The following is a 21,147-nucleotide window of genomic DNA, read 5'->3' on the forward strand; positions in this document are numbered from 1 at the left end:
GCTTTGTAGCGCAGTATGTAAATCACGTTATTCACATTAATATTAAGACGGTAGGGGTGCGGGAACGGGGCCGGGGAGACAGAGTGAGGCAGCGGTAGGGGGCGGGAACAGGAGCCGAGGCAGCGGTAGGGGGGCGGGAACGGGGCCGGGGAGACACGGAGAGCGAGGCAGTGGTAGGGGGCGGGAACGGGAGCCGAGGCAGCGGTAAAAAGCAACAAAAACGGGTAGAGGAGTGACGAGTGCATACAGCGTGACCTGGCCACGGGCAGCGGAAGCATTTACGGCCGGAAACATGGGGGGGAGGGGCCGGAACGGGGCACACAGGCAGCGGGAGGGGGCGGGATATCAAATAAAAATGCAGAGCACTGACCTGGACTTCGTGGAGCAAAGAGAAGTCGACGGGCCCCCGGCGCCATCTTCGGCGGAATGAGAGAACACGCCCTGACAACCAAAAAAAAAAAAAAGCACGCCCACCGCCGAGATGAGCGCACAGAGGGGCGGAGGGGGAAAAAAATAGCGGGAACGCCCCCGAATCTGGTCCGACCTTTGACGGACAGATCCGGCTCCCAATGGCTAGCCTCCATTTATGGAGCTAGCCAATGGGAGGAGGGGGCGGGATACCAGACCCAAACAGAGAAACATAAGGATTTTGCTAGCGCATGCGTACTTCGTACGCATTGCCAGCAAAACCTAAAAAGGCAAAGGGCGGGATGTAAACCCACAATGTATGTAACATGCTTTGAAGAGGAAGCGCACACCTCGCTTAGGCTCAACCTATAAAACTGACTTCATGGCACACTATCAAGGATGACATTTCTACCAATAAGAGTCCACGTCTAATAAGACTTGGCACTATTGTATTTCAAATTCCATTGGGTCCAGGTAGGTCACATTCTCTTCAAGTTGCTCACTGAAGCTATAAGATCAGACCTATTATTCAGGTAAGAATAAAGTGAAATAGGGACCATGTGTTACAGTTGCCCAACAGTACACTGCTCTTAGAAGTTTAATTCTGGAATAAACTTATTGAGACAGGATGAATTTCACAAGCGCCTGCCCCCTCCGGGCTCTCCAAGGGTATCAGGGGGGGGGGGGGTCAGAAAGTCAGAAGTTGGAGTACAACCAGAGGTGTAAAGGAATGCGAGCAAAGCTTACAGGGCCAGCACCTGCTGCTACCACCAAAGTAACATACCACCGCAAACTTCCTTGGTGGTTGTAATTGAGGACCAGGAACCAAAGGCTTTAGCATCACAGAGTCCAATTCAGACCTGAACAACAGGACTAGGAAACACTTTAAAGCTGTAAATTATAGCTACTGGCTTACAGTTACCAAATGAATAAAATGAACCTTCAGTGTAACTGAACAAGAAAACCACTGCTCTAGAAAACAAGTGTTTGGCTGCTAATCATTCTGAGTGCTCGTGGTTTGGGAGCACCGAGCGTAGACACAGCCAGTCTCTCTGCGCCACCTACTGACACACACACGGCACTGCAGCTGCGTCTGCAACGCCTTTAGGAGCGGGAATCAATAAAGGTTTGAATCATTCTTACCTCGGAGACACCGGAGATCCAGCCGCCTTCATATCCATCTGCAAAAACAAAGCGAGACAATATGAAGACAGAGGACATTCAAACGTGGAGTCTATTCAAACGCACGTTAGACCGTGAACACAACAGGGCCATGTGTGGGTTGTTAAAGCACGCATCTCCCAAATAATGAAGACACGCAGTCTTATGCGGTAATTCCATGTCTGCAGCAGGGATGCGATTAATGCATAGTTCCCTTGCTACATGTGCGCAATACACAAGTGACATTTTCGAAGTGGCCAGATCCAAATGTTACCTGCCCCTCCACCCCCAAACCAAGAAGTTCAATAAACGTGACTTAAGGGATCATTTGTACTCATGAGATGGTTGCCAGTATGATTTACACCTCAGCCCGGCCTCATGTCGTGTTGCGCAAACAGTACACTGCTCTTAGAAGTTTAATTCTGGGGTAAACTTACTGAGCCAGGATAAATTTCACAAGCGGCCTCCCCAGGGGTATCGGGGGTGGGAAAGAAAGTCAGAAGTTGGAGTAGCACAACCAGTGGTGTAAAAGGGATGCGTGCAGAGCTCCCAGGGCCAGCACCTGTTGCTGCCAAATTAACATACGCCTGCTCCACCACTGCCAGACACCTCGATACAGACTGTGCGGAGGGCTGCTGCCCACCGCTCCAACAGACGCAGCCGTCAAACCAGCCCACATCTCGGCAGGACTTCACTCAGGGTCTCTGGACGAGCAGTCCAGGCTTAAAACAGGATGAGAGGGCGTCAAGCACGGGGGCAGCAGAACGGGAACGCCAACGCCATGCAGTCAGCGCTACAAGAGAAAGGACAGTTCTAAAGCATTCTAAAGCGTTCCAGCGCTAGATTTCACAAGGACCCTCTGATCAAAGCTAATCTATGGATCCAGGCATGACTGATACACGATCACTTAGTGACAAGGGTTTTAGACATTGTATACAAAAAGAGGGAGGAGATCTTCAAAAATCAAGAGGGCCAAATTACCCCTTGGGATAAGTGGAAGGTCCAGACCACAGTGTAGGCCCTCATATGTGCTACCAAAAAGAGGACTGGGCTGTTCCTGGGGTGCAGGTGCAGTTCAAAGGGATATGGATATGCAAGGGTGGTTAAATAGTAACCAACCAGTGGGTATTTTGTTGGATATTTTGGCCTCACACACCCTTGCAGGTGTCATGCTTCATCATGGGCAATGCTTCTCGTTGGGTGGGCGGTGCAATACCAAACAGGCTACACCTCAAAGAGGGGATCTTTGGCAGAGATCTTTTTATCCAACTGCCCATGGGTGAAGTGTGGGTGAGGGGCCAGAATAGTAGTAGACGGAAAGGGAATTAAAATAGCGCAGGAGTACCAGAAGGAACTTTATTCGGATGGTTCCGTGCGCTAACTAAAAACAATAGTTAGTCTGGGAGGTCTGGAAAGTGATGTATTCCACACTCAAGACTATACTAAAAGGTGAAGGTAGTGGTCGACATTTCTCGCTTCGGGTATATTCACCCTCGATTCATCAGTACCTATAAGTTTGCTGTCTACAGTATTGCTGATCTAGCCAAGTATCAGTGCTTAAAACAGTTTGGAAGTAAAATACCTGCTTATATATGGTTCCATGCCTAAAGGTCAATAATTAAATGTAACAGCAGTGCCTGGCGGGATGGGCATCGGTGAGTCAAGCCTCTGTAGCGAAGGTTATTGCTCCCGTGCCTCCGCTGTGTCGCCTAGCCCTCTCCGCCAGGACCGGATAGGATAGGTGCATATTCACATCCCTTTGACCTGCACCTGCACCCCAGGAACAGCCCAGTCCTCTTTGGTAGCACAAGGGTTTTAGACAGCCAGCCTTCCACAAGGGGTGTGAAATCGAGGGAATGGACATAGCACTTGGCACCAAAAAAAGGTTGAAACTAAGTGCAGAACCAAGTCTCTCGCCAAAAATGAAAATCGAGCTGAAATAAATAGTCCTACCCTGAAATATGAATCCCAGACCCCATCACCCCGACAAAACCATAAATACTTGGACATTCCAACAGGAACATGGGAGAGATTCTAAGTGACCCATGTTCAGGTAGTGTCTGGTAGAGCCGAGAGTCCTCAGTCCACCCAGATCGGGCTGCGCAGGGTGTGGAGCTACACTCTTGGCATCCTTCTGTTGCCAAGGGAGACTTGCGAACACAGGAAGATAAAGTTTTATCTAGGGCCTGGACAGATTATCTAGAGCCCAAAACCCACTTGGTACATGGTGTTCAGGGACAACCATTTTGTGACGCATGTATCAGGCGCTCAATGAACTAATGCCTGCGGCTTAACTAGTCCACATGTTGCATAAGCGCTGCACACGTCTTCGAGATGACCGGCACACGTCTGCGAGATGACTGGCACGAGGCCCCAGTTTTTGGGCTTTGACAGCTTCCTGGCATGGAAGCTGTGGCAGACTACCCACAAGCGTTTTAATCAAGTCATTTTCCCCTGGACATTACCACCAACAGCCTAGGCTATGGGGCAGCAACTACAGGCCCTCAAGGTGGGGCACGCTGTGTGCCCTGTGTGCCCTATTAACCAATCAGCTCATGTCAATGAGAAATGAAACTAGTCCCCACCTCCAGAGAGTCTGCTTGATTTGCTGAACTCACTGGAGGAAACAGTAGGCCAGAAAATGCACAGGACCGTGCAGCACTGCCCAGCATACAGGAGACCAGCTAAACAAGCATTTCCAAGATGGTGACTAGCAGACTAGTTAGGAATGGTAAGAGCATCCATACTGCGCAGGTGTCAGCTGCCCTGAGTGTCCCCAGCCCAGGTCACTGATGCCACATTTCCCGATCAGGAAGGACGTGGTGTGCAGGTGGACTCACAGGTAAGGTCTACTTTGTTCCCCCACTCCAGCTCACTCAGTCTTCCAGCTCCAGAAGATACCACCATCGAGCCATCACTGAATCGGACAATAAATGACCGGCAGACCCTTGGTTATGTGACCTAGAGCCATCCTCTTGCTAGGTACCCACCACAAGGTATCAAAGACATGTATAAAGAGCCAAAGGAGATCTATACTAGTGAAGACGCACTCCCAGCAAAACTATCTTTAGAAAACAGGAGCCCTCTGTTTGGAGGGTAAAGACCAGATTTGCCTACAGCATGGGGCTCCGAGTGTACTTTCCAAGAGAACCTGTGTACCTGGAGGTCTTGCCCAATCATGCAATGACAACTTCACAAGTCACATCTAGAGTAGACCCATGACGTGCAAAGCTGTAAGGAACAGCTTCATCATAACTCGAGTTGCCATGGTAGCGATACGAGGTGCGGAGAGGGTAGAAGGCACGGGGGGGGGGGGTGGACAAGTGCCACAGCTGGTGGCAAGATGTACATCCAACCATTCCCAAATGCCGTGAACACGATTTTACAGGAAGGCAGAGCAGGCAAAATGGGCATCAAGACTAAAAGGATTGAGAATGGGGCGAGAAAAATCCCACATTCAGCCAACAGGTTGTAATGGAGGACCAGGAACCAAAGGCTTTAGCATAACTGGGAGTCCAATTCAGACCTAAATAAACACAGGACTTCAGAGCAGACTTTAAAGCTGTGAATTATAGCTACTGACTTAGTTACCAAATGCATAAAATGAAGCTTCAGTGTAACGGAACTGTACAAGAAAACCACTGCTCTAGAAAACAAGTGTTTGGCTGCTAATCATTCTGAGTGCTCACGGTTTCAAAGCACCGAGCGTAGACACAGCCAGTCTCTCTGCGCCACCTACTGACACACACACAGCACTGCAGCTGTGTCTGCAACGCCTTTAGGAGCGGAACACTGCAAGAACCACAGTCCACTCACCATGAAGGGCCTTTCAGGCATCCCAAGGCCGGCAGGGCTTCTGGTCGCATCTGTTGAAACAAAGGGAACATGTAAGAGGCTCAACAAAGGACCCTTCCGCGGAAAGTTCATTTCAATCGCAATCAAGTCACACGGAAGAAGGAGAAACCCATTTAAACATTGTCCCACAAAGTACAAGTTGAACGAGAAGCAACACCCAGGCGCAACGGGATCTGTGCTGAAATTCTATTACGGCAGGAGAAGAAAAAATGCAAAATTCTTCAACCTCCGTGGTGGGATGTGTGTTAAAAGTGCATTCACGACACATTATGGGAGGTTTTATAACACCCGGATCCCCTTAAGAGCAATAGAATGTACAAATTAGAAAACCAGGGTCATGTACCGCACAATTAACGAGTTGGAGACTATTTCGATTCAATATACTTTATTCGGTTTGTTGAAGCCATAAAAGCATTCACATTATTAAAAAACATTTCTAAAATCAAGAGCGCGACATTAAAGTATATTCCAAAATCATTTACGAACAAGGGCAGATCATAACATTGTACAACCTCGCAGTATATGCATTTCTTGATTTATGAACAGGGACAATCTTTCCTCGCAATAACGGCTTTTAAAAGCAACCGGATCATTCAGTGCAAGTAGTAAGTTCATAGCTGCGTGATACGACCTCACATTTATTAAAAGCAGTTTCAGATAAAACATCTAAAATGCAGGCAAATCTATATATATTTTTACATAAGAGCACAAAGTGCAGTGCTATGGAAAGCTTGTCGCAAGGGCAGGGTGTAGAATCCAAGGGGCATATTTTCCTAACTAGGAGAGAGACTAGGTGCACTGCCTAATCCCAATCTAGTCAATATATAACAATGTGAAGATTTATTCACTGTCAGATAGTCGTGGATTCCTCTTTTGGATTAGTAAAATTTAACTATGGCGCTCCTACAGTTTTTTTTGAATGCCAAGAATTAATTGTTTTCCCTTTTGTTTAAAGAAGCCACCAAGCGTGGGTTGTCAAAGATCTGTATATTTTATAGCTTAATATACATCACCAATATATTTTAGCCATGGGAAATGTGATTTTTCTTGAGGAGTAAACAATCGATATTTAGTAAAGGCGATCTCATCTTTAGCCCATATAGATCTCCATCCCAGCAGTGGCCGCATAGAATTCAAATCTGCTCGGTATATTAGATCCACCTCCAGTTGTGTTAGCTCAGCAGATGCAGAGGTTGGCGGGCTTAAAAGTAGTTTGACATTTTATTCTTGCAGGGCCTGGCAAACATGATAGCCCCCATACCCCGGTAATTGCAAACACAACAATGATGGACAGAATGTGGATCAATGTCACGCATTCACCCCAGTCCAAAGATCTGGGCCCAAATCCATCGTTTTTCCACTCCACACCATACCCCGGCACTAATATATATATATATATATGGCTATAGCGACGTATCTCTCCTGATATATTGTCAACACTTCCTTTACAGGGTGGTTACCCAATTTAGAGTCACATTTAAAAGCCCGCTGTGCATTCTTGGAGCAAACATTAGATAATTCCAGATTCCACTTCTCATTACCCAAATAGGTTACCCCTAGACAGCAAAATGGACAGTTTTGACTAATGCTAGCAATATAAAAGGTTACATTTCATTGGTTCCACATATTATGGTAAACGTTTGTTTTGTTATTTAACAGTTTTCGTTCTGCTATAAACTTGCAGAATTGAGTCGTAGGCCAACAGGGGTCCTAGAATGTAGCACTGCATCATCTATCATAATAGGGGATTGCCAGAGAGTCCAACTCCAACTGCAACATTTTATCAATCTTTGTTAATGAACAGTGAAAAAAGTAGTGGGGCAAGGATACGACCATGGCAGATGCCATGTTTTACATAATTGGAGTGCACTTGCCCCGTTGTCCATCTCACTTTGCAGGAGAACATTTCATAAAGCCTTGCAAGGAAATGAATGCCTTTGGGTGCACAGAGATTAAGTAAAGCAGGCCACAAAATTGTATCAATTAGATCAAAGGCCCTACTAAGATCTGCAGAGCATAGGTAGACTCCCTGTAGCACGTGTGTATTTACCCATTAGCAGCTCTAAATAAATTTTTCTGTAGTCCCCAATACTCTCCTAAAACCATGTTGCGCTGGGGAAATTAGATTGTTTACTTATTCCTCCAGTTTCGATACTAAAACTTTACTCATCACTTTGACGGATGAGTCTAAAAGTGATATGGGGTGATAATTTTAAGGCTGGACCCTTTGCCTTGTTTTATAAATAGGAACAACAGACTGACCCCACGAAGGGGGTATGCACTAGATTAAAAACGTTCGTAAGGATTGGACCCTTTGCTTTTTTTATAAATCGGAACAATAACAGACTGACCCCAAGAAGGGGGTATGCACTAGATTAAAAACGTTCGCAAGGATTGGCCCCCACAGATAAACCACAGCTTTAACTATCCTTGCCTGCAACTAAATTTTTCAATGCATGGACCACAGTTACACTTGCCTGTGCCAGATTTCTTTAATGCTAGCAAAAGCCATACAATGCATCACGCCTATGAAATACTTTTAAGTGTTAAATACACTAATGCTGACTGCTGTTTAAAGGCTCGTTCTTAAACGCCAACGCAGTCACAAGACATTCTCATGGACTAAATTTCCCTTCATTCAAAAATACAAAGAAAGCAGTTTGTTCCGTTTAACCCCTTCGACACTCATGACGAGCCGGTCGTACGCTGATGAAGAGCTGAGCTTGTCATGTAACGCAGGTTTTTAAAAAAAAACTCAGCGCACGGTGGGGAAAAACCGCCGCACGCATGAGGTCAACAGTAAAAGTAGACCAATGTGAGCCTTGGATATTTCATTGTGTAACGAAGGGCTGCAATAAAACTCACGGACACCCCTTTCATGGGAAGAAAAGGTTGCTCTTATAAGCGGTGGCAACCATGTAAGACAAGTATTGGCAAGACAATAGGTCTTGATCGGCGTTGTGACAGTGTCTTTTACCCATGTGTTGTGGAGTGAATGTAGGTTGTGTGGAGTGGAATTATGAGGGCTGGAATGGTCAGTTGTGGAATTGTGTGGATTTGTGTAGTGGAATTGTGGCGTGAGGTAGAAAGTGGATAGTAATTATGTGGTATTGTGTACTGGAATTATGGGGAGTGAGTTTGTCATGGAGTGTAACTATGTGGATCGGTATTGTGATATAATTATGTATTGTGCGCTTGCATTTCATAGTATGTGGATTGGATGTGGTGTTGAATGCCATTGTGTCGAATTATGTGGAATGGATATGTGGTTATGTGGCATAGAACTGGCGTGGAGTAAAATTATGCAGATAAATGTGGCATGCTGACTATTTGTGGATTGTTGCTATGTGGCAGAGTGGTTTAATGTGGGTACATTTGTGTTAAGAGTCGCGATTGTGGCGTTTAATCAGGTTGTATTCAGTATTCTGTGAAGTGTAATTATGTTGGTGGTAGTGAATTGTGTGTTATGGAATTGGGTGGTGTTTGTCACTACATATCCAGATATGTTACACAGAATCAGAGGCTCTGGACCAACTTATGAAATATTACCAAGGGTTCTAAAAAAAACCCATCTGGCTGTTACTTAAAACAAAAGTTTCAATGGGCCTCGACTGAAAATAATTGTCCCGTTTATACAGACCGCGACCTCATTGCCCACACGTTTGAGCCTCACCTCAAACACTAAAGCACCGCAACATACCTGTGGAGACATGAACAGCACACTCATCTTAAAATCCTACTGTACAGTCTTTCAATCATGCACAACAGAAGCCATTTAATTCTGAAACTAAGGTGCTTAGAGGTACAAAGGCACATTAAGTGCCCATACAATTTATTTTCAAAGTTTTATATAGCACGAACAAGATCTTCGCAGATATCAGAGCGCTTTACATAGAGGGGTACATGAGGGAACATAGTCAAACAAATAAATCAATAGATCACACAGTACAAATATGTGGCTGCAAAGCCCATCACGTGAGTAATAAGACAACTCATACAAATAAGTAAATGGGTCAAACATGTAGTACAGATCGGTGCAGGGTGTTAACCGTGTTCGAGATAATAGTTCAAGTGTATTTAGCCATGAGGATAGCTTTTACTTCTTTTTTAAAGAGTGTAGTGGAAGAGATAAGCCTGGTTTCGGGAGGGAGTGAGTTCCAAATCCTAGGTGCCATTCCTGAGAAGGAGCGCTTGTATGTTTTTTCCTTCCGGAATCTTCGAGGTTTCAGCAGAAGATTGTTTGTGCCTCTCGTGTTTCTAATTCCCCCAGAGATTGTCAGTTTCTGAGCGAGGTAGCCAGGTGAGTTTAGGTGTACCGCCTTGTGTGTCATGCAGGCGATTCAGATGTATTCTGGCTTCAAAAGGCAGCCATTCAGGGATTTCAAGTCAGGGGTAATATGGGAGTGCTTTTTTGACCCAGTGATGAGTCTCGCTGCAGCATTCAGAGAAGCTCTTAGTGGTGCGGTTGTAGTTAGGGGGAGTCCGCAGAGGGCGGTGCTGCCGTATTCAATTTGTGGGATGACTAGCGCTTGTACTGCGGTTTGGAAGTCTTTGGCTGGGAGGTAGGGTTTAAGTTTCCTCAGAGTATTGATCTGGAAGTTCGCTCCCTTTGTTGCCTTGCTGATATGTTGCTGCATGTTGAGATTGGTGTCGAGTGTTATGCCTAAAGATTTTGCTGAGTCCACGATGGTGGGTTGGACATTGAGTGCGGTTAGGAGTTTAAGCCAAATTTGAGAGGTGGATATCTTCGCTGGAGGTGAGATCAGAAGGAACTCTGTTTTCAGGGCATTGAGTTTGAGGTGATTATCGGCAAGCCAGGATTGGGTGCATCTGATCGTTGAGTTCAGGAGCAAGATGTCATTGGGGGGATTGTAATTTGAGGTAAAGTTGGGTGTCATCGGCGTACATGTGAAAGTGTACATTGGATGCTTGTAGCAAGGTGGTGAGAGGTTCCATGACTAGGTTGAACAAAGTTGGGGATAGAGAGGATCCTTGGGGGACGCCTAGCGTTACAGGTATTGGCGAGGACATCAGGTTGTTACTCTTGAATTTCTGCGACCTGTTGTGAAGAAAGGAAGTGAACCACTTGAAAACAGTTCCAGATAAACCCATTCTTGTGTTTAGTAGTTCTTGTAGATTCTCATGTTTAACAGTGTCGAATGCTGAAGAGAGATCAAGAAGGATGAGGAGGCAGGTGTCGTTTTGGTCTAGCATTTGAAGTGAGTCGTCAATTATGTGAGTCATAGCAGTTTGTGCTGTGTCCTGCTCGGAAGCCTGACTGGTGAGGGTTGAGGAGATCAAATTGCTCAATGTGTTTAGTCAATTGTAGTTGTGCACATTTTTCCAGCAGTTTGGCGAGAGTGGGAATATTGGTGATGGGACGGTAATTGTTGAGATCAGAGGGGTCGGCTGTAGGTTTCTTTAGTAGAGGTGTGACCTGACCAACTTTGAGGGAGTCAGGTATGCTTCCTTGTTGGAGAGAGCTGTTGATAATTTTAGTCCAGAGAGGGAGAAGCAAAGGGGTAAAGTCTTTTACTGCGGAGGCAGGGAGGGGGGTCCGTGAGGTGATTGGATGGTTTCAGGGTGCTGAGCAGTTTGCCAATTTCTTCTTCAGAGTATGTGCCGAAGGTTGACCACGTAGCATTGTTTTTTGGTTCAGTGGGTGCTAGGCATTGGGGTTTGGAGTAGATGCTTGCGTCAATGAGGAGATCGCTTTTTATTTTGTCAGTTTTTTGGATAAAGAAAGCAGCGAAGTCTTCACATGAGGGTGCCTCACGCCTAGTGAGGAGTGGTTGGGGTTGTTCCTTGGATTGTGTTTTGATTAGCTCAAACAGTTCTCGGGCGGTTTTTTGCTTGGTCGAGTTGGAGGCTGAAGAAGTCTGATTTTGAGCGTTTTATTTTCCTGAAGTAGGCGTTTCTTCTTCTTCAGATCTTTTAGGTGCATTGCAGAGGGAGCTGATCTCCAGGTACGCTCTGCCATTCGCATGTCTCGTCTATCCTCATTGAGACTCCCGTCGTACCATAGTTTGGAGATTTTAGTAGAGACTCTTTTCAGCTCCATAGGTGCAGCCTCATTAATTATAGAGGTCATAGCGTTGAGATAGTTGTCAGTCAGAGTTTGGACATCCGTAGCGCCTGTCGGTGGGAGTAGGAGATTGCAACTGTTAGGGGGCAAAGAGCCTGGGTTGAGCTTTTTCAAGTCTCTTTTCCAGACTTTGGGCTTGGAGAGTTGAGCCGGGTTAACTTTGACTTTTTCATTGATAAAGAATGTGATAAGATGATCTGACCAGTCACAGGGTTGGATGGACTAGAGTTGGATAGAGTCCTCTTTGGAGATGATCAGGTCGAGGGTAGAACCTCTCGTGGGTCGGGCTGTTGCATATTTGGGTGAGGTTAAGGGCATCGAGGAAATTTTTAAGACTATTTACCACTGCGTCGTTGCGATCGTTCCAGTGGAGGTTGAAGTCACCAAGGTATATTTGGGTGAGTTGCCGTCCGGAATTGGTTGAGATCAAATCCATGATTTGCTGGGAAAAGGTGAAGTTGTCCCTGGGTGGGTGGTAAATGCTGTGAAGAGAGCATATCGGTTTGCCCTCACTAATAATGTCGAGGCAGATGTATTCCCAGGATGTTGGGATGGTAGGGAGGTGGAATTGACTTTCTGAACAGAGGTTGTTCCTGTAGATGCATGCGATTCCACCACCTATTTTGCCTGTACAATACTGCTTGAACTCCAAAGTGGACCCATCAGTGTGCCTCAAAGCACTCCTTGCTGTAAACACTTGGCCACCATCTGTGTGGGACCAGCAGAACACATAAGTGTTTATAATATTTAGATAGGTTAAAGAATATAATTTTGCCACGACGAAACAACGAATGCTTTCACCCCTTTTAAAAAAGCTTCATGGGAATTCACAATTTTAAAGTAGTCATTTATCAATGTTGAAAATATTTAGATTTGATTTTCCTTGCAAGTTAATGACCTGCTAAAGACAAACTGAAATTATTACCAAGGATCCAAAATGAGCAGCAATGAGGCAACCCATAGAGGCCAATACAGCATCAGATTGGTCTCTGTATGCTCCATAGATGTGGCAAACATCTTTACCAGCCCAGTTTACACGACGCTGTAGCAAGGGAAGACACAAATGCTCCCAACGAGGAACCCACCAAAAAGGAAACTTTGCCAAACACGGGAAGGAAACAAAAGGGTGCTGGAAAGCAGGTCAGGAAAGAGTAATACCAGTAACTGGGCAGTGCTCTGTGGGAGGAAACAAAAAGGACTGAGGAGCAAAGATTAACCACTAGCAAGTCAAGTCTTTTTGAAGGGCACAGCAACAAAAAGGTAATGGGTGGGCTGTAAGCCTATAAAGTGTAGACAAAATGTTGTAGAAACACCACAAGTGCTGCTTAGGCGCGACTGCTGCTGGAGCCACACAACTATTTAGCAGAAGCCCAAATTCATGTGATGCTATATACACACACCTTTGTAGGCACCCCTTTTCATAATCACCTGCAAAATATAATGTGCCTGACAAGCAGCATTAAACTGAGCAGTTATGCAAACAGGTACTTGTTAAAAAAAAAAACACACACTTTTGTGCACATTAGTGCCCATTGTGCTGGGCTCAAATTGCTCGTTGCTACTACTAGCATGGATTCCAAAAGGGCCATGAAACATGAAGCAGTAGCTACTTACATGTACTGAATGAGCACAAAACCCAGCGTTGTTTGTCAGTGCATCACCACTCTAAAATTAAAGCATCAACTATCATCCTGCACACAATACTCACTTTGAGTTACTAACTAAATCTAAACGCTTCTACAGTTTTACAATCCACTGGGACTTACCGTTATCTCCAGAGCAATTGATCACGAATCACAGGGAGCCGAAGTGAGATGCCAAACTTTGCACACAATGAGCTGTGTCCTGAAGAAAAAAAACTGGTTTCACAGCGGCTATTTTACACTAAAATTACTATCCCCATGTAAGATTTACAGCACAACTGTCTTCAGACACTTTCACTGAATTTAGAACAAAACATTCATGTAGACACCCCCCCTCTAGCACCTGTCACGCAACGGATTGAGGTAAACTGCACACAGCAGACACCTCACCCAAACGCCGCGTTGTTGCTTTGCCCTTCAACGACAACTCACTGAGCCACAAGAGGCCCAGCAAGTGCTTTTTAGAAGGGTCATTCAACCAGCATATCAATGTGTTCATATCCAGTCATCAACCCATCCTGTTCTACAGTGATCAACATCACTAGCAAGTTAAAGGATTAAGCCCATAGATCGGATTGAATACTGCTTTGATGACCTTTGCACTCAGAAGTTGTCTGACATAACCCTGTAACAATTTGAAAAACCAAAAGCTAGTCCAGAAATTGCTAAAAACATATGCAAAAAACAAATTCAACACATTTTGGTTAAACCTGGTTTTGTTTCGAACAAGGATACATCCAATAAACTTTCAAATGAATACGAGCATAACTTCTGGTAAAGTATGAATAGCATACAACACGTACAGGGGTATAAGAATATAAAGCAGCATATCTTTGGGCTGAAAAACAAATCACCTGAATGAACATGACTGCAGAGACTCGAAACAGATCCAGGGGGGAGATCAGTTCGAAACATTGATGACAATGAATTGCAGGACAAAGACCAATGGGGTTAAAGCAGTGATGGGGAGAAAGTGATTGGAGCAGACGCTATCATGCCCTTGTGTCGTAAATATTTAAATAAAGGAGAAGGACTAGGTCTAGCTGCCACAAAAGCAAGAAGAAACAGTCCAAGACAAACAAATAAGCCACAAAGTGGAAAGAGGAGTGGTTAGGTGCTGCTCTGTGGGAGTTAAAGCAGACAAGCATTGGCATAGCCAGTAGGCCTCGCCTTTGGGACCTTGTGTTTAGCCAGAACTATGTTGTAGAGCATTGTGGCTGCTGTGCATCATGTTGAAAAGTTATAATAAAAAGTGTTAAGCATGTTTGTTACCTTAATACAAACCAAGACATTTACAACTGAACAACCTGCTTTAACCCCTTGCGTGCATCGGACAGCCGCTGGCCGTCCGACGTCACTCTGGGCGTGTGCGGAGGACAGCCATGGGCCGTCCGTACCACGCCCAGCCCATAATCACCCGCACTGCGGCGGAATTTCCACCGCGGTTAAAATAGATCACAAAAGTCTAGTTTTTTGTACTTGCACTGCTGGCAAATTCTTCCTGCCTGTTCATGTGGGTTTGTTATAATTTTTTTGTTATGGCGGAGCGGCACATAACAGGGGAGTGGCGGTTGGAAAACAGTAATTTAATAACACCACGAGCAGCGGACTGACACTAAGGGAGAATCAACAGATGCCAGATTCCGAGGGCATACTGATATGATGCTTAGGTGGTGCGCTGATGCAAAATGGTGGTGGCGAGAGATGTTTGATATTAATGTGGTGCCACTATATGGTATGGATTGGAGGTATGTTGTGGAGTTGAAATAGGTTGTTTGGTGTGCAATTATGTGATGTGTATTGGAAATGTGTAGAGTTGAAATGTGTAGCGTTGAAATGTGTAGCCTGGAACTGTGGTTGAGTGAAACTTTGCCACGGTGTGGAGGGCATTTATGTTGATTGGTGGTATGTGGCATAGAGTGCCGTTGTGGAGTGTATTTATGTTGCATTGAGTAGAGTGCAATTATGTGGCACTGAGTGGTATTCTGTGGAGTGTATTTATGTTGCATTGAGTAGAGTGCAATTAGGTGGTACTGAGGTATTTGCGGAGTGTATTTATGTTGCACTGAGTAGAGTAATTATGTGCGTGTAACTATGTTGCACTGAGTGGTATTTTGTGCAGGGTATTTATGTTGCATGGAGTAGAGGAATTATGTGGTGTGAAATTGTGACCGTGGTATTGCGGCATGTATTAATGTTGCATTGAATAGTGTAATTGTGACGTGTAACTATGTGCTACTGAGTGGTATTATGTGGCGTTTACATTGCATAGAGTAATTATGTGGCACAGAGTGGTATTATGTGGAGTGTATGTTGCATCCAGTAGTGTAATTATGTGGCGTGTATTTATGTGGCATTGATTGGTATTAAGATTTAAGGGTTAGCTTCTGAATCATTTCATAGTCATGGGTCCCTCCCCCCCCCCAAAAAAACACAAATTCTAGGACACATGTAGTTTGAGGGTTAGTATTTTTAGAGTACCCAATTTGCCAACTATTTGTCTGAAGAAAGGGCAAACTTTACTAGACTAAGTTTTAAAACTTGGCATTTGAAGCGTTAGAGATGCTAAGTGGTAGCACTCGAAAACACGACCACTTCTACATGTCCCAGCCTTACATCCCAATTATGTAGCCCACGAGAGGTTTGATTGGACAAGGTTCATATTAGTTGGCCTAAATATTTTTACAACTAGGCTCTACAGTAATGGTCGCTCTTCTGAGCTATATCAGAAGCGCTCTGATTGTGCAAAATGTGCCGACTGGCATGTACAATTGGCTTCATCTTTTAGACTTTAGGTTCTCATATTAGGAAGAGTTTAATTTTAAGCTTGTAAGTTGTGTAAACTATGGTATGAAATGTATTAGTCTGTATATGATCTAAATTACACCAAAATAAAGGACAAGAAAATAAACATGTCGACATGGGCTCTGGTGTGACATGTTTTAGGGGTACATACGGGGTTGCTGTACTGCTGTGGAGCTAAGGTGGTGACAAGCTTCGACATACAAAGAATGGAGCAGACAAAGAATGGAGCAGACAAAGAATGGAGCAGTCAAGGTATCTCGTAATGGAAATTTAGAAGACACGCCAACTTCAGCAGCATGGCTTTAAACTTCCTAAGAGCCAGCCTCCCTCCCCAAGGAAAAGTCGCATCGATTTGGAGTAACTTGTTCACATCTGCACCTCAGTGCCAATCGATACAAGTAGCCGCTTACCCATTGCAGTTGTCTTCCTTTGAAAGAGAAGTACTTCCAAGTCCTGCTACGACGTAGGAGTTGAGGATTTTCCAAACACTGTAAGAAACAGTAAAAGGAGTTACAACCCACATCTCAGGGCTGCAGTATATAACAGTACACTAGTTTAGCTTCAGAAACTACCTATCAGTCACATAAATCAGACTGGGGCGGTAATGGGTTCATCACAAAGCTCGGACAGGAAAATAAAGAGCTGCTCAGTGTCCAGCACCTAAAAAGCCAGCCAATGCTTTGATCCTACTAGGATCACTACATCATGAAATGTGACTTACCCGTTGCTACGTACGAGTCAAGACGCTGCATCCCTGGACTGAATCCTGCAAAAAACTCAGTAAATAAATTTAGCAAAACAAGACCCCTCTTCACCCAGACAACGACCCCTTCCCACTAATTTGCACTCTTGTTCCAGTCTCAGTGGCAATGAGCCACACCAAAATCTCCAAGTACTTCACAGGTAACCCACAGTTTGGCTACATCATAAACACCAAGCACTACAACTCTAAGACTCAGCGGTACATGCCAACTAAAGATGAAATTCGACAGCGGAACCAAGTCTGTCAGACTGTTCCATCGGGAACAAGTTGTCCTCTTATCAGACTGGCGGTGCCAGTGGGTTCACCTTTGCAGGTTCTGGCACCAGACAGATAGTAAGACGTGTGAGGATTTCATCATCTTGACTGGTCACTGCATACATGCAAGGCTACGCATCGCACCCCCCTTCTATAGTAGTATATATAGATTTAAGACGTTCTCACCTAAGCAACCCACCGGGAGCGGCTGGACCTGTAAATCAAAAAGAACTACTTTACAAAAAAATCCTTCAAATTGAAGAGGAGAGGCAGGGACAGTGGTCTATCTAGTAGGGATAGCGACAAGAGTCATCAAAGCCAAGGCACAAGGTATAGTGGTTACAAGTTAATCATTGCAGATGGAACTGCAGGCACCTGGGAAAGGGCAACGTTCAGATTGAAGCCATGAGGCAGTTCATACAACTTGGGTGGGGGGGGGGGGGGGTGAAAAGCGACCCCTAGCATCCAATATATTACCTGCAAAGCAGTTCACCCCAGCCTAGGATCAGGATACCACTTTAATCTAGAAGACAAAAAACAGGCACATTTAAACACTGCCCCTTTAACTAGTCACCTGCATCATACAGACTGGCACACACTACCAGAACCCCACACCCCAGCTGTCAGAAAAACAAGGTCTCATCAGAATTTCAGCCGAACGAGATTCCATGAGTTAATCATCATATCAGTGCACATCTAAAGACACCCAAGGTGTGCCCCAGAATACAACTTACCCAGTGAGACTGCAAGACGTCCGTCAGCCGCGGAGACCTATCGGGAAAGCAATGCGCATGGTGAGGCAGTGTGCAGCTAGAGCAAGAACATTCCCCAGCCCCTCCTGCCGCGTTGTCTCAGTTGTTCGGTACGTTTCACAAGGAATCAAAGTGAGCTAGTGTACTCATCACCGACAGCGCTTGGACATGTAACCTGCATCAGAGCAGGGTTCATCTGAACTAGGAAGCCCCCCTGTAGGGTTCTAAACATTTCCCTACTCCTTCCCTGTGGAAGGTTGGGTCCCAAAATATGCATGCTTTGTTCTTAAGCGAAAACAAAGCACCACACGCTAGTGGCACTAATATCACAGCTACCTGAGGAGGAGGCGGCAATATATCCGCCAGAGGATTGTCTTTAAAGGAATGTGCATTGTACACAAGGCGCTGTATGGCAAAGCTCCAAGCTATGTGAAATCCCGTCTATTCCCCTACATACCTGGAAGGACTTTGCGCTCGTCTGATCCTACCCTTCTGTCCCAATCCCGTTTTAAATTGACCACGGTGGGGGGTCGTGCTTTTTCTAACACTCCCAGCCCTGTGGAACAAATTGGCTCCAGAGCTTAGGAAGGAAAGTAATCTATTATCCTTCAGGAGGAAATTAAAAACTGTACTCTTCAAGCAAGCATGGAGCAGCTCCTAGGCGCAGAAATGGGATCAGTGAATGCTACACCTTATCATGTATATCTGGACAAACAGCGCTTAGAGACCCCGGTGGTTATAACGCGCTATATAAGTTAAATAAATAAATAAATATAGGCCTCTACAACCTTTCCTTGTGCCCAACCCAGCTAAAGAGATGCAGACCCTTCCTGACTTCTTTCAAGGAATGGATTACTTTAATTCTAGGAGTCCGCCTCAGCATCAGTACAGCCAACTACAAAGGAAAGACTGCATCACCATCAGGCTTGCTAAGTAAACATTTGAAAAGGTGAGGGAAGTCCGATCAGGGCTTAGGTGCCATGAGACTGTCGTCCAGCTAGTAATGGGTTTTAACCCATTTCATCCTCAGACTACTGCAGCCAGCCTAGAAGTTATTTTAAAGCGTAATTTACCTGCCATGCTTGCTTCCTGGCGAGTCAAGAGGGACCTGAAAGAAAGACGCGCAGGTATAGGAGCAGGTCGTACAGTCACACCATCACATGCACCGACTGCTTTGCCACCATCAGAACTCCACCATGCTAGGAGTGTTCTTCACAGAGTTTCAGACGAACGAGACTTAAATCATCATGTGGAGGTAAAGAAATATCAAAACCCTGTCCCTCCCCCATCCTGACAGATGAGTTACTTACCTTTTGAGTGTCCATTCATGGAGCCTCACCCTGAAAAAAGAATAAAGGATTGTTGGTTGCTTAGTGGCTGATAATGAGCACACAACTAAGTGGTTGTCTTGCCCATGACAAGATTTTCTGGGCATCTCCCCCCTTAAATTATTCTGTTCTCAGATTAAAGATGGCATCACCATACAGTCAGCCATATGCTTGTCTATAGAATTCATCACAGAACAGAACCTTTTTAACGGGTTCATTATACACAGAATAAAGAATTCTGGGCTACTGGTTTGGCATCCTTTAAAAATCAGTGAATGATTACAGAACGTAAAACTGGACTAAGAAATGGCACATGACTGGGTACGTCCGACATGCTGCTCTCCTCGGTGCCATGTGTGAAGATACGCATTGAATGAATTTACTAATTCTGCAAGGAGCTAAAAATAGACGAGTCAAGTTATACTGTTATTCCACGACTGCAGAGGAGAGGCCTGGGTGCTGTAAACACCTCTAAAATGGTCAAAAACAATGTTGCTTTCACCCACGCTGCTCAAACCTCGACACGTTGTTTAAGACGCCTGACATAAGTAGTTTGCTCCCTCGAGCGCCACGGATGGTAAAGCTTCAGTTAATGCTAGTTGTTAAATAGAGTGGGGGAACCCAACGGTACCAGTGTCAGAAGAGCGCCCACCTCACGAGACAAATCTATTAAAACCTGCGCAACCACAAAGCCCATCATGAAATCAAGGTGCGCAAACTTACCTGGAGTCAGCAGGGTTGAGTATTGCGCTTTGCAGCAGGAGCTAGAGACCTGAAAGCAAAGATTCGCTGCATTAGAGTTTCTCCAACACAACTAGTCTTACTCATAAGCAGGGCAACTAGCTCAGCGTTAGAATACATCATAAAAAGGTCAGCTATGTGCTTGTTAAACATTATCACTAGACAAGTCAAAGAATTTTAAACTACAGAGTGATTACTAAATTTTAGGCCCACACCTTAAATTGCTTGCAGCGGAACATACCTGGTTGTAGCCATTTCGACATACAGCAAGTCATTCTAGGAGAGGAACAAAAAAAAAATCTAATGTTAGATGTGCTTGAAGCACATTAACACTTCGCACATGTGGTTAGGCTATGCTGCTCAGGATCTGGTAAAGAAGTCTCCACTAACAGTCAGAAAGAGAGAGTTCAGTTATCATCGTTGCAGCATTGCATTGCCCCCCCCCCATTCTAGGCAAAACTACATAGATAAACGCCTGCGGTGAATGGGCTGCAATGTGAACTGTGAAACTGGCTTCAAGACTAGTTTATCATCTTACTTTTATTATAATTGCATTTATATAGCGCTTACTACACCTGCCAAGGCGTACAATGACGCATGGTAGTTTGTAAAATGTATAATCTGACCATTAATTGCAGTACCCAAGTGATAATTCGTGGGAAGAGGTCCGCTAAAGGTACATAGATGTTAGCTCTATTATGAACGAACATCTGTGAAAATACTAAATGACTAGAACCCGGGGGAGGGTGGGGGTAATAAGCCATAGTGTCATTTAAAAATCAGTTAAGCTCCTGAATCGGAGGCAGTCACCAACACTCCTTAGAATTTATATGCCCTACGAGCCGTGGTGTCTATTTGAAGACCAGGGCCACTGCAAGTACATCAGGAAGTTTATCCAAGTTGCTCATATAAAAACAATTTTATTGGACTGCCTCAAGTAAAATTGTTTACACCTCATGACGCGGCAACTTTTGACCATACACTAACTTAATATTTAGCCTGCAGTTTAGGTGGCATACAAGGACATTGAGAAACCGCAGATTCGAATTTACTCACCCGATTGTCAGTAAGGTCCAGAAGCATATCGTCAAACTACAAAATAAAGAAGTCAATATTAAAACTAGTAACCTGCAGCAGGAGTGTAAAACAAGGGTGTGGGAGTCTAAATAGAACTTCAGTAGCTTTATCTAAAGTGTCACAAGTGACAGACACGGGGCGTGGGGCACAGTCTTACTCAGAAAAACACTTCCTCACGGACATTCAGAACAGGTCTGTGAAAAGTCTCATCATAGGAAGACTGGGAAGCGGGCCAACCACCACAGGGTCGAGTGAAGTTCTGGGGCTGGGTGTT

General features: G+C 44.9%; 1 long non-coding RNA gene and 7 other non-coding genes across 9 annotated transcripts in view; all 8 read right to left on the minus strand.

Annotated features, from left to right (window-relative positions):
* The window catches only part of LOC144754285 (uncharacterized), a 39,087-nt gene that overhangs the window by 13,265 nt on the left and 4,675 nt on the right, over nucleotides 1–21,147 (minus strand). For both annotated transcript variants that reach the window (XR_013594690.1, XR_013594691.1), the window contains exons 4-16: nucleotides 20,853–20,888; nucleotides 20,038–20,072; nucleotides 19,779–19,827; nucleotides 19,038–19,067; nucleotides 18,801–18,835; nucleotides 17,710–17,746; nucleotides 17,453–17,498; nucleotides 17,162–17,189; nucleotides 16,679–16,723; nucleotides 16,368–16,445; nucleotides 13,276–13,354; nucleotides 5,386–5,435; nucleotides 1,552–1,589 (exon numbers count right to left, since the gene is read on the minus strand). This is a non-coding gene — a long non-coding RNA (uncharacterized LOC144754285). The remainder of the gene's footprint in view (nucleotides 1–1,551; nucleotides 1,590–5,385; nucleotides 5,436–13,275; nucleotides 13,355–16,367; nucleotides 16,446–16,678; nucleotides 16,724–17,161; nucleotides 17,190–17,452; nucleotides 17,499–17,709; nucleotides 17,747–18,800; nucleotides 18,836–19,037; nucleotides 19,068–19,778; nucleotides 19,828–20,037; nucleotides 20,073–20,852; nucleotides 20,889–21,147) is intronic.
* Nucleotides 1,391–1,523, minus strand: LOC144756975 (small nucleolar RNA SNORA17). The gene has a single exon (XR_013595446.1). It is a non-coding gene; the product is annotated as a small nucleolar RNA SNORA17 (small nucleolar RNA).
* Nucleotides 5,226–5,358, minus strand: LOC144756971 (small nucleolar RNA SNORA17). Its single transcript, XR_013595442.1, has one exon. It is a non-coding gene; the product is annotated as a small nucleolar RNA SNORA17 (small nucleolar RNA).
* Nucleotides 16,514–16,581, minus strand: LOC144756924 (small nucleolar RNA SNORD31). Its single transcript, XR_013595404.1, has one exon. It is a non-coding gene; the product is annotated as a small nucleolar RNA SNORD31 (small nucleolar RNA).
* LOC144756931 (small nucleolar RNA SNORD22) lies at nucleotides 16,959–17,083 on the minus strand. Its single transcript, XR_013595410.1, has one exon. It is a non-coding gene; the product is annotated as a small nucleolar RNA SNORD22 (small nucleolar RNA).
* Nucleotides 17,594–17,663, minus strand: LOC144756923 (small nucleolar RNA SNORD30). The gene has a single exon (XR_013595403.1). It is a non-coding gene; the product is annotated as a small nucleolar RNA SNORD30 (small nucleolar RNA).
* LOC144756920 (small nucleolar RNA SNORD27) lies at nucleotides 19,183–19,251 on the minus strand. Its single transcript, XR_013595401.1, has one exon. It is a non-coding gene; the product is annotated as a small nucleolar RNA SNORD27 (small nucleolar RNA).
* On the minus strand, nucleotides 20,152–20,222 carry LOC144756922 (small nucleolar RNA SNORD26). The gene has a single exon (XR_013595402.1). It is a non-coding gene; the product is annotated as a small nucleolar RNA SNORD26 (small nucleolar RNA).

This window comes from Lissotriton helveticus, chromosome 5_1, assembly GCF_964261635.1.
Source record: "Lissotriton helveticus chromosome 5_1, aLisHel1.1, whole genome shotgun sequence".
Classification (NCBI taxonomy): Eukaryota; Metazoa; Chordata; class Amphibia; order Caudata; family Salamandridae; genus Lissotriton; species Lissotriton helveticus.